The following is an 11,292-nucleotide window of genomic DNA, read 5'->3' on the forward strand; positions in this document are numbered from 1 at the left end:
GGTCAATTATGTCTCACTAAAGCTAGGAAAAAAGTCATTCTTCCCCTCCTCCACTTACTATTTTATTCTTCTTGAGAAATGGCAATTTATGATAATTACATTGCAGGCTAAATTTCAGCTATATAGTGTAAACCCTTAATCTGAAATTGAAGATTCTTTAAAAGTTGCCAAGTATGGGGGCACGTTGGTGGCTCAGTTGGTTGAGCGTTGGACTCTTAATTTAGGCTCAGGTGGTGATCCTAGGGTCTTGGGATCGAGGCCCACCCCAGCATGGAGCCTGCTTAAGATTCTCTCTTTCTCTCTGCACCTCTCCCCTGCGCAGTCTCTCTCTCTCTTTCTGACAATAAAATACATCTTTAAAAAAGTTGCAAATTATGGTTATGAGACCATTATAGACTCCAGTCCCATTTGACTCCCCTTCCCAGGAGAATTTGTGCAAGTGCTTCACAACTAACAGAAAGTGATATTCTGACCTACTTGGGCCTCCAAGTGCTCTCAGGAATCCCCCCAGCAGGTAACCAAAATTGAGGCTTAGAAAGAAATTGCCTGAAAATTGAATTCTCAGTAATTTAGAAGGGCTGGTGCCTGAATGCTTAAAACGGCTGATCTATAAGTTTGAGAAATACTGGGGAGCCTGGCTGGCTCAGTTGGTGGAGCCTGTGACTCTTGATCTTGGGGTCAAGAGTTCAAGCCCCACCCACCGTGTAGAGATTACTTAAAAATCAAATCTTTAAAAATGTGAGAAACAATGTGAAAAATTAATTTAAAGATAGATACTGTTTGCTAAAATAGCTCATTGTTATTGTCTGTTTCGAATTGGTGGCGATGCATTAAACCTTGTTAATTTTTTTTCTTATCTGGAGCAGCTAGCTGAATATGCTGAGTTCTGGCACTAGGTGGCAGCAAAAGATTAAACTAGAAACGTCCCCCTTTTGTTTTCTCTTTATTTTCGAAATTTTGATAACAATAACAATAAAATCCATTTCCTGGATTTAAACAAAGAAGGCACAACACACATCCTTGTTGCTGTGACAGCGTCACTGAGTGAGAGGCTGGGTTGCTGCTGCTAAGTGGGCCCCTTAGAGAAACCACCAAGATTTGAGGAATTATAGGTCTTAGTTTGACCTCCAGCTTTTAATGGTCTGGACTCCGTTTTGTGTCACCTGGAAAGTTGAGGGATTAGAAGTTTGAAGGTGAGGGTACAGGGGTGAACCCACTCCTGTGAACCAGTTACTAAAAGTCTGGATAATAAATCATTTTAAAAAGAGAAATCTAATTTTCCTTTTTAAAAAATGTGTGTTTGTTTTTGAGAGCTAGAGAGAGAGAGAATGAGAGAAAGAGAGACAGAGAGAGAGGGAGACAGAGGATCCGAAGCAGGCTCCACACTGACAGTGGAGAGCTTCATGCGTGCTGGAGCTCACAAATCTGTGAGATCATGACGTCAACCGAAGTTGGATGCTTAACTGACTGAGCCATCCAGGCGCCCCAAGAAATCTAATTTTCAAGCTGATGACAGCACTTGGGCTAATTAATTCAGTGAATGCTCTTCCCATGTGGACAAGATGAACAAATTTAACCCAGACGATCATTTTGAGAGCCAAGGGAGTTGGCTGATGGTAAGGGCATCTCAAACTTACTATGTCTGATATTCAGCATATGTGTGTGTGTGTGTGTGTGTGTGTGTGTGTGTGTGTGTTAAAGCAATCTCTACACCCAAGTGGGGCTCAAACTCATAACCTGGATATCGAGTCGCATGCTCTACTGACTGAGCCAGCCAGGTGCCCCTCCTTGTTTTTTCTTTTGATCTCCAGAACTTCCCCCTCTTGTGTTTCCTATCACAGTCAATGGTACCACCATCACCAGTTATTAAAAATAGGACTTTGGGGGGCGCCTGGGTGGCGCAGTCAGTTAAGCGTCCGACTTCAGCCAGGTCACGATCTCGCGGTCCGTGAGTTCGAGCCCCGCGTCGGGCTCTGGGCTGATGGCTCGGAGCCTGGAGCCTGTTTCGGATTCTGTGTCTCCCTCTCTCTCTGCCCCTCCCCCGTTCATGCTCTGTCTCTCTCTGTCCCAAAAATAAAGAAAAAAAAAATAAAAAATAAAAAAAAAATAAAAAAAAATAAAAATAGGACTTTGGGTATCATCCTATATATACACATACATATACATATATGATGAGGTAAGGGTCTGATTTCATTCTTTTGCATGTGGCTAACTAGTTGTTCTAGCACCATATGTTGAAAAGACTAAAAACGTGATTCTAATGGCCTGTTTGCTAGAAATGGTATGACATAGTCCATACTCCAATTGTTCCAAAGTATAGTTTCCAGAGAGGTAGCATTGATATCACCTGCAAACTTGTTAGAAATGTAGTCTCAGATCTCATCAAAGACCTACTGAATCAGAAACTCAGGGGTTGGGCCCAGGAATCTGTGTTTGAATTAAGCCCATCAGGGGATTCTGATGCAAGGTCTAGTTTAGAACCGAGGCAAGTCAAATCAAGTGATGAAGCACATGTACTTAATGAGTATCTGTGTATGGATTATCTCCCTTTCCCTCTCACACTTGGTCAGGCCACCAAATTCTATTGATTCTTCCTCATGAGTATTTCCTGCATGCATTTGCCACCACTTCTTCCTATTCTCAGCCTCATTATCTCAGCTCAGGTTCTCATCACCTCTCACTACAGCAGCCTCCTAATTCCCCTTTCTAACTTGTGCTTTCTCCCTTCCAGGTCAACCCAAGATTTCTAGAATGCTGTTCTCAAATACTACTTTGCATACATCAGTCAGTGCCCCACTCAGACAGGAAAGTGGTAATGCCTCATTGCTTCCAAGATGAAGTACCTATTCAAGGATCTCCTTAATTTGGTTCCAAAGAGACTTTAAAACATTTTTCACTTATGAATTCTCAGCAGGAACCACCCCCTACATAAATTATTCCTTAGACAGACCATGAGCATATTTGCCTCTGTACCTTCCTCTTTTCCAAATTCTCCCACCCCATACTCATCACCTCTCCCATTTAACGCCTACTCTCTCCCCTAGATTTGAGCTTAAATGTCTTGTCTTTGAGGATGCCACCCTTCAGTGCTTCAGGGAAGGTAAGGCACCCCTCTTCTTTGCTCCCATAGAACACTATGCTTACGCATTGTATTTTAATTGTCTGTTTGTCTGCTTTTTCATTAGTGTATAAACTCCCTGATGACAGGAACCTTGTTCATTAACTCAACAAATATTTCTTGACCAGTACTACGTGTCGGGCCCTGTATCCCCAGCATCTAGGGAGTATTTCATAACAAATTTTGATAGATTAAAGTGAGGTTTATCCTTTGTTTATGCTGGCCCCTTCAGCCACCTATTATAACTGTAAACCATGTTTTGGGGGATGAATTTTTGGACACTTAGGGTGACATCTGAGGTCAAGTATGTGCTACAAAAAATATAAGAGCAACAGGCCTAATGACAAAGAAGAAGGTAAGGAAGGAAACTTGTACTCACCAATGACAGCATGCCAGGTACCTAACAGGAAATAAAGCCCTTTATTTCTCCCTCTCTATAATTTATGTAAATTTGAAAACTGAAATTAAATATGTGCAAATAGGAGAATTCAGCTTGAAAAGTAAATCCTTTTTTGGCACATTTTTGGGTGTCAGAAAAGATGAGCGTTAGGAAAATGTCGGGGTGCCTGGGTGGCTCAGTCGGTTAAGCGTTGGACTTTGGCTCAGGTCATGATCTCATGGTTTGTGGGTTCAAGCCCCAAGTTGGGCTGTGTGTTGACAGCGTGGAGCCTGTTTGGGATTCTGTATCTCCCTCTCTCTCTGCCCCTTCCCCACTCACACTCTGTCTCCCTCTCTCTCTCAAAAATAAATTTTTAAGAGAAAAAGGTTAGGAAATGTCTTTTAAGTGTGAACTGAGTCCCACTATTCATAATTTACAGGGACATTATGAATTATTTTCCCACTTCTTATCCTATTCTCCTCTAATTAATTAAGGGCTGTAGATCCTTTAGGGGCTTGCAAATCAATATAAACAACGAACCTTTTGCACAATGAATAGATCTGGTACACATATGCAATGTTTAAATGTATGCAGATGTTCTTGTGATGAATAAAATATAGATTCACATACTTTTAGAAATAGATGTTTTGGGCGCCTGGGCGGCTCAGTCAGTTAAGCCTCCCACTCTTGGTTTTGGCACATGTCATGATGTCACCGTTGTGAGATCAGCCTCACGTCAGGCTCCGTGCTGGGCGTGGAGCCTGGTTGGGATTTTCTCCCTCCCTCTCTCTCTGCCCTCCCCGCTCATATGCTCTCACTCTCTCTCTCTCTCTCTCTCTCAAAAAAAAAAAAAAAAAGAAATTTTCGTTTCTTCTTATTACTAAAGCAATACACATATTGTAGAAAACTATGAACTGTGGAAAGGAAGAACATAAAGTTTACCTAAAATCCTTCTACCCAGAGGTAGCTACAGTTGTGTATTTTTCAAGAAACTTTTCTTTTATAATAGATTGACATTTGTAGAAAAATTGTGAGGATAGTGCAGAGAGTACCCATATAGCCCCCACTTAGTTTCCCCTATTATTAACGTCTTACATTAGTATGGTACACTTGTTAAAATTGATGAATCAATATTGCTTCATTATGATTGATAGCAGTCTATATGTTTTTCACACTTCCTTAGTTTTTAGCTAATGTCCTTTATCTGCCTGAGATCTCATCTATTAGTTACCACATTACGTTTGGTTGTCCTATTTTCTTAAGCTCCTCCTAGCTGTGACATTTTCTCACACCTTCTTTGTTTTTGTTGATATTGACAGGTTTTTAAAATGTTTATGTTTATTTATTTATTTATTAAGAGAGAAAGAGAGAGAGAGAGAGAGCCCGGAAGGGGCAGAGAGCGAGAGGGAGAGAAAAATTCCAAGCAGGCTCCACTCTGTCAGTGCAGAGACCAACCAGGGGCTCGAACTCAGAACCATGACATGACCGAGCCAAAACCAAGAGTCAGCTGCTTAACTTACTGCGCCATCCAGACACCCCGACATCGACAGTTTTGGGGAGTACTGGTCATGTATTTATAGAATGTCCCTCAGTGGGGTTTGCTTGATGTTTTTCTCATGATTAGACTGGGGTTATGGGATTTGGGGAGACCACAGAAGTAAAGGACCATTCTCATCACACCAAATCAACCGTACTATATTTAAGATATACCTATTTTCTCCACTACCCAAAACTAGAGCATCCCTATGAAGTTTTTCATAAGCTGAAATGGCTTAAAGCTAAGAGACAACTGCCATTCATTATATGGGGAAAAATTTGAGCATTCCCAGGTCCAAAAAATCACCTCTCTTAGGATTTTCTGGTAACTTAGTACACATCTTGCTAATGGAGGGACAAAATAAATCCAGATAGAGGACAGATGCTCCCAGACAATGGTTCAAAGCTTTGGTGGCTGGATGCTGACATGCTGAGGGTAGTCGCCAGGGAAGGGGCTGGGAGGCGCCATTCTCGCTGCTCCGGGAATGAGCCACCTCTACAAAAGCTCACCGCCAAACCAACACTCAACCCTCTCCTTGTGTTTCCTCTTTTTTCCTAAAAGCAAAAATCCGCTTTGGATTTCTATCGCTTAGCAAAAATGGGTATCAATGTATGTCTTTCATAAAAGGAAAGTGGTGTGATGCAAACTTTTGAAAAGCAGGACATACCTATATATATTGTTACACTGCACACAGTATTTTGTACCCTGTTTCTTTTTCATTCAAATGCCTATCGTGAGAGCCTTCCATACCATTAATAGCAGGGTAGGAGTATGTACAAGTTCATGTTAAAATTTGAATGACTTCTGAGGAGTATTTTGTCTCTGTGTCTTTTATTTTTAAAGCCTTTTTAAAAATTTGATTTTATTTTAGAGAGAGAGTGCAGGAGTTTGGGAGAGGAGTAGAAAGGGGGAGAGAGAGAGAGAGAGAGAGAGAGAGAGAATTCTAAGCAGGCTCCATACTCAGCACGGAGCCCAACGCAAGGCTTGATCCCACCACCCTGGGATCATGACCCCAGCCAAAATCAAGAGTCAGTCCCTCAATGGACTGAGCCACCCGGGCGCCCCTCCATGTCTTTCTTTAAAAGATGGATTCCCTGGATCCAATTCCTACAGGGATTTGTTTACATTATAAAGGGAGCTCTAACTGAAGAGTCTGCTTCCTGTATCCTGGCATTGCACATCAAGGGCTCTTGGTTGAATTGGACTTTGTGAGCTATTTTCAGGCACTCATTGAATTTGCCTTGGGGTCAGCAAGATGAGAGCAGGTAAGAGAACCATATAGGGGATGGACTAGGTAGAGAATGAAGAAAAACAGGAGACTTAGACTTCTACCTAAAGGGGGAGAGTCCAATTCAGAGTCACTACCTGGGATAGTATCAGAATGGAGAGTGTCGGAAAGACTCTTTCTTACTAAACCACAGCATATTCCCATGAATTAAGAGACAAGGGGCGTGGCAGATTTGTGACAGTGGATAGTTGGGTCATTTAGAAGTGATATTTTTATGGAGTGGAAAGTGACCCCAAACAACTAGCTGATTTGTCCTTTAGTCAGCATTTTAGTAGATATTAAAATTTAGTTCATCTGGTTGGACTTTTGCCTCCCATAATCATCACACAATCACATCACAAAATCACATCATTTAAAAACCAACACTGTGGCTGAACACAATCTCCTATTTTGGGTGTTACTGCTAATTGGACAATATTTACTTACTATTCTATATGGGCTAGAGGTAAACCAACTACATTATTAGTTTTAGATAACACAGATTGTGCTGATTTTTGCCTATGCATCCAGAAAAATACATTTGTAGTATCATGCTAGGGAGCGAGGGGCAGGGGGCTTAGACTGGGAGCATCATACCAAAGTATAACGTATTTGCAGCAGTAAATCAGGGTTCAGAGGAGGCTATAGAAATAAGACTGCCAACCCATACTAGATGTCCAAATTCACCCAAATAATAAGCAACCAGGACATCTGAGTTTATTCATTCAAATGTGGTATGCTGGCTACAGCAGTAGACTAAGAAGTATATAACCCAGATTCATCACTTCCTGGCTTGGAGTTTCAATCTCTGAAGGTTCTCTTTAGCGCTCCTAGTCTATGAATCTATGATTCTACTCAGTATGAGGCACTATTCTGGGTTGTTTGTGGGAGTCAAGGTTGTATAAAACACTGTCCATGTTCTTAAAAATCAAAGTAAGGAGTTGAATGGTCCCATGAACACTTAGCAAACATTTGCCACCAGAAGTCAAGAAGGCCTCTAGTACAGAGATAGAGATAGGGCATATCAGGGAGAGTGACACATTTCCAACAACAAAACAAGGCTATGATGTTTGCCTTAGCTTCAACTCCAATTATTCTGCTCCAAATATCCCCTTAGACACTGCTAATATGAAGTGATGACATTAATTGAAAAACAAATACACCGGAACTTAGGCATGTGTGTAGCCTCTTTGAAATAATATCCTTGAAAGATTATTTGAAGATACTTGATAACTGCCTTCACAGCATGTGGCACATGTTCAAATTTACTCAGTTGGAATAGACTTTGGTCATTGGAGAGCAGACAATGTGTTTGGGAATGGCCACATGCCATTTAGAGCCAAGTCAAATGAATAAGACAAGTGATAGAGCTAGGCCATAAATTTTGAGTTAAAAATGAAGTGTGACAATTAAGAAATGAGATTGACTTTCTTGAGGACCTGTAGTTGGCTCTGAAGGCAATTCTTATTCCTAGAGATAGTTTGAGCATCACAAGAACAAGTAGATGTCCTCCCAAGGGAAGCACTTTGAAAGACAACAGCACATGCCTAGCATACTTATGATTTCACTGTTTGTTTACTTAGCAACATCAGCTATGTTATCAGCAGTTAAATATTATACCCAACTATTCCTTGTCATTACGTTTTTGTGACAAGTAATATCTTTCACTTCTGAAGGAAGACATTTTCAAGTAACACTTACTTTCAAGCGATTTTCGTTTGCCCCTCACCGGTGCCTTGCATTATGTGCTAGACGTTGAGCTGCATAACTCCCGCAGCAACCCACTATGGAATAACCATCATTTCCCTCATTTTATAGATGAAAAAACCGAGGTCCAGAAAAGTTATGTGGCATCGTGATAGAAATCAGGATCTTCCTTCAAGTTTGCCAAGGATCATAAAAGAACCCTTTTCTGTAGCGCGTTGAAGAAGTTCTTGTGCAGTGAGCAATGTACGAAACATTAGTACAATTTATTTTCTCTTTTTTTGGTATTGCAACACCGTTTGAACCAACCAGCCAGAGCGCACCGTTGCCTTCCACACTTGCCTGCCAGAGACTAATGTAATAAAACTGACATTTCATTTATTTGACACCTGTTTCTCAACAATAACCCTTCCGAATTTGCCAGTTAGCCACACGAGGGTTTCCCCTCTTTTGTTGTGTGGTTGGTTGGTTTGATGGAGCTTCAAGTTGTTTGACTCACAGTGCATATTCACCTTGGTTGCTGATAAAAGTTATTTTAAATAGTCTCCAGGCTTCTCAATTTTTTTTTTCACAGCCAAGGAAATAGTAACTATCCAACCCGAGGTAATTAATCATTCTGGACTGTTTTCTTATCTTTCACCTGGGGATAAAAATGTTTGCCTTACCTTTCCTCTCAGAATTGATGGACGGTCTGAATGCAGTAATGTCACTGAATGGACGTTGAAGAAATATAATGCATGGTATAAAATGCACAGTATTGTTTTTTTCACATCAATTATGTGATTGACTAACCACTAAGCCAATGTGTATTTTGATGTAATTAGATCTAGGTTCTGGGCTGGCTCCAGAGAAAGATTACTTTCTTTGTCTTAGCTCCAGAAAACAGAAGAGGGTCGTGCATCACCAAAGGCCAGGCCCTGAAAGATCTCCACTACTCACTGTCAAAAGCATTTGATTATATTTCACAATGTATACAAATATCAAATCATTATGTTGTACACCTGAAACAAATGTCATGTTACATGTCAATTATATCTCAATTAAAACAGGTCAAAAACTGCAAAGTACAGTTTTGAGTTGAGAAGCTTTCTTAAAATCTAGATTGTAGCTGTCTCACAAAAAGATATAGAATGCTGTACGAGGCTTGCTTTATGTTATATTGCAAGCTAATAGAAGTTGAAATTGGTAAAACAAAACATCAAAAATTCCCCGAAACTCCCAAACCCATTCAATTAGGTGGTTTACAACAATGAACCAAATGGGGAGAACCAGGGGAGGGAGCAAAAGACCTCTCTGCAAGAAGTGGGAGGCCTTTCAGCCCTGATCCTTGCCCACTCTTTGAAGATAGGTGAGGCTCTGGTGCATTCTGACCATCAGTTTCTTTTTTTTTTAATTTGTTTATTTTGAGAGAGAGACAGAGAGAGAGAGAGAGTTAGAGAGAGAGAGAGAGAGGCAGAGAGAGGGGGAGAGAGAGAGAATCTTAAGTAGGGTCCGCACTGTCAGCTCAGAGCCTGATGTGGGACTCAAACCCATGAACTGTGAGATCATGACCTGAGCTGAAGTCAAGAGTGGGATGCTTAACCAACTGAAACAGCGCCCCAATCAGTTTCTTTAATTAAAGTAAGTGAAGAGGTGAAGAGAATAGTGCTTTGCTTATCTCATTGGGTTACCGTGAAGAGCCTTGCCAACGGTAAACAGCTATGCACAAAGTAAGGAATTAACAAATGCTTATTGAGTGCCTATTGTATACAGTGCACAGAAGAAACATCCCCTGCCCTCCAGAAACTGAAAGTCTACTAGAGAAAGAATAAATGTTTAAAAATAAGGAATTGAGAGGGAGACAGTCGTAAGCGCCAAAATAGAGGTAAACATCACTGTTACAAATGAATCAACTAGGTGGTGAGTGGAATTGATCAAGAAGACGATTGAAATGAGGAAATGATTGTTTTTAGGCACACTGCTTTAGCATCACGTTTGCTTTATACCTTGTACTTAAAGCGTTTTTCATTTGGCAAACATATTGAGCAACTGCTATGTGCTGGTTCCCGTACTAAAGACTACAGATATATAGGGAGTTACAAACGCGTGCGCCTGCTTTCACTGAACCTATACTTTAGAGAAGAGAAACAAAGACATGATGCAAAAACGTGATGAAAAGCTTTAGGTGTAATGGTGGACATGTAGACAGGTCCCAGTAGGCGTAGCACAAAGGAAGTATTGGGAGTGTGAGCAGAATCTGGGAAACTTCATGGAGGAGGTGCCCCTCGAAACTTGAAGAAGAGGTCTCCTTCAAGTGGACAGGAGACAAGGAGGGAAGGACACCTCTGGCAGAGGGAAGGGCATGAACACAAAAGCAGAGGTACACAGAGTCTGGAGAGTAAAGGCCACTGTTAGTGGCTCTGAGTGTCACTACCGAAATGAGACGTGGGAGAGGAAGGGGCACAGACAAAAAGATGAGATAACTTTTATTTTTGTCACAACTTTGGCCAGATTCAGGCCTGTAACCACTCTATATTTTCCCGTTTCATAAAATAGCTTTAAGTCCTACCCGCATAAAGTTGGAAGCATCTGTATTTGCAAGAAAGTTTTGTTTCCAAACTTGTTTTACTGGTATTTTCCACATAGACAAGGCGCTGAATGGCACAACAGGATTGGTTGATGCTTTACTATTTACTGTGTATCCATCTGAACTGGTTAAAGACTTTCTGTGTGAACTCCTTCTCTTCTTAGAAAAAACAACAGCCAAAAAAAAAAAAAATTCGATTAGCCATCCAGATTTCTGGGACCCCAGAGCAGTTGTTAGCTTCCTAAATGTTAGCATTATTCTGGAATATTTTTCACCTAAGGTCTACACCATCCATGTTTCCATTCCTTCCTCCCCTCCCCTCCGCCCCACTCCCTGGCTGCACTTGCAACATTGGTTACCATCTGGTGAGAATGGGTCCTTTTTATTTTGCTGTGGAATCTATTAGCTATTGTATTAGAGCTCACAGGAATGAATGCTTGGTGCTCCTAAGAAGCTGACATGTGATATATTTCCCTCTCAAAATTGGAGAGTCTTTATCTGCTGTTGACTACAGGCTATCTTGCATGAGCATCATTCCTGCCTTTTCAACAGGAGCTAGTCTAGTGCAATAGCCATTTGCCATAGGGAAACTCCATTACCTCTCCTTACCAGAAGGATAGATCCTGTCTGCTGTTTACACTGAAGATGGGAGAAATTTAATTAAATTCTTTCAAGTGCTAGATTTACTTACACTATCAATTTACTGCTAAGCCCACCATTC

At 41.1% G+C, this 11,292-nt stretch overlaps 1 long non-coding RNA gene across 1 annotated transcript in view; it reads left to right on the top strand.

Annotated features, from left to right (window-relative positions):
- LOC125931984 (uncharacterized) overlaps positions 1-9,422 on the top strand; it is a 17,618-nt gene extending 8,196 nt beyond the window's left edge. Inside the window, exons 2-3 of the long non-coding RNA XR_007460517.1 lie at positions 3,045-3,100; positions 8,120-9,422. This is a non-coding gene — a long non-coding RNA (uncharacterized LOC125931984). The remainder of the gene's footprint in view (positions 1-3,044; positions 3,101-8,119) is intronic.
- Positions 9,423-11,292: the final 1,870 nt, after the last annotated feature.

The sequence above is a fragment of the Panthera uncia genome, chromosome X (genome assembly GCF_023721935.1).
Source record: "Panthera uncia isolate 11264 chromosome X, Puncia_PCG_1.0, whole genome shotgun sequence".
Classification (NCBI taxonomy): Eukaryota; Metazoa; Chordata; class Mammalia; order Carnivora; family Felidae; genus Panthera; species Panthera uncia.